The following is a 1,393-nucleotide window of genomic DNA, read 5'->3' as shown; positions in this document are numbered from 1 at the left end:
ACATGGAGTGCCTGTGAAAGTTGTCTCTGATCGCGACTCTAGATTTACTTCTAACTTCTGGACCGGTTTTCAACATGAGTTGGGTACACGACATGCGTTCAGTATGGCTTATCATCCTCAAACCGATGGTCAATCTGAACGTACTATTCAGACGCTTGAGGATATGTTACGAGCATGCGTTCTGGAATTCGGTGGTAACTCGGATACTCATTTGCCCTTCATTGAGTTCTCTTATAATAACAGTTATCATTCGACAATCGGCATGGCTCCTTTCGAGGCTTTGTATGGACGTAAGTGTCGTATGCCTTTTTGTTGGAGGGAAACTGGAGAGAAAGTGTTGACGGGGCCCGAACTTGTGCAAATCACAAGTGATAAGATTCAAGTGATTAGAGAAAGAATGAAAGCGGCCTAGGATCGACAAAAGTCCTACACGGATCGTCGTAGAAGGCCGATCGAGTTCTCGGTCGGTGATCTAGTAATGCTGAAGGTTTCCCATTGGCGTGGTGTGCTCCGATTTAGAAAGCAAGGGAAACTCAGTCCCCTTTTTATCGGTCCATTCAAGATTATTGAACGGGTTGGGAAACAAGCTTACCGTTTAGAACTACCAGAAGAATTAGCGGGTATACATCATGTTTTCCATGTCGGCTATCTACGAAAATGTTTGGCAAACATGAAGAAGAAGTACCCTTGTCGGAAGTTAAGATAAATGAAAAACTTCGATATACCGAAGAGCCCGAAAGTATCTTGAAAGAGCGGACAGTGAAATTGCGCAATAAAGAGGTAGATTTGGTATTAGTGAGGTGGAAACATCATCACGGGTCAAATTGGACGTGGGAACGCAAGAATGAGATGAAGGCAAAATACCCTTCTTTATTTTCACAACAGTGATTTCGGGGACGAAATCCTCAAAAGGAAGAGGTATTTGTAACATCCAAGTTCCAAAATATCCAATTATTTGTTTAGAATAATTGATTATTTATTGGGTTATAGTGGGTTTATAATTTAGTGGGAGTTTGTAGATCCAAATGGGTTCTTAGACGGGCCAAGCCGGCCCAACTTGAGTTTAGCATTATAAAATAGGAGATTTGATCCATTTTCCATATCATCTAAGTCTAGAACTCTCACCCACACTTAAGGTGCAATTTACACACATTTAAGGTTAAACCTTCAAACCGTGAAGATCCATGTTAGATTCTTGAAGACTAAGTGTTAATCATTAAAGGTATGCTTCTAATTTCAAKTTTATTTCAAGTAGAAGTGTATAAATTAGAGGCTAGATTMTGTTTTTSAAAKATTATAAAGGATAATGTTGATTATTGTGTGAATCGGAAGCTATTTTGGGTAGGTAAGTAACATGCAGTGAGTTTTATGGCAAAATCTGGGTTTAAGTATG

Source organism: Cynara cardunculus, assembly GCF_001531365.2.
Source record: "Cynara cardunculus var. scolymus isolate 2C chromosome LG 3, CcrdV1, whole genome shotgun sequence".
Taxonomy (NCBI): domain Eukaryota; kingdom Viridiplantae; phylum Streptophyta; class Magnoliopsida; order Asterales; family Asteraceae; genus Cynara; species Cynara cardunculus.
Note: the sequence above shows the minus strand (reverse complement) of the source record.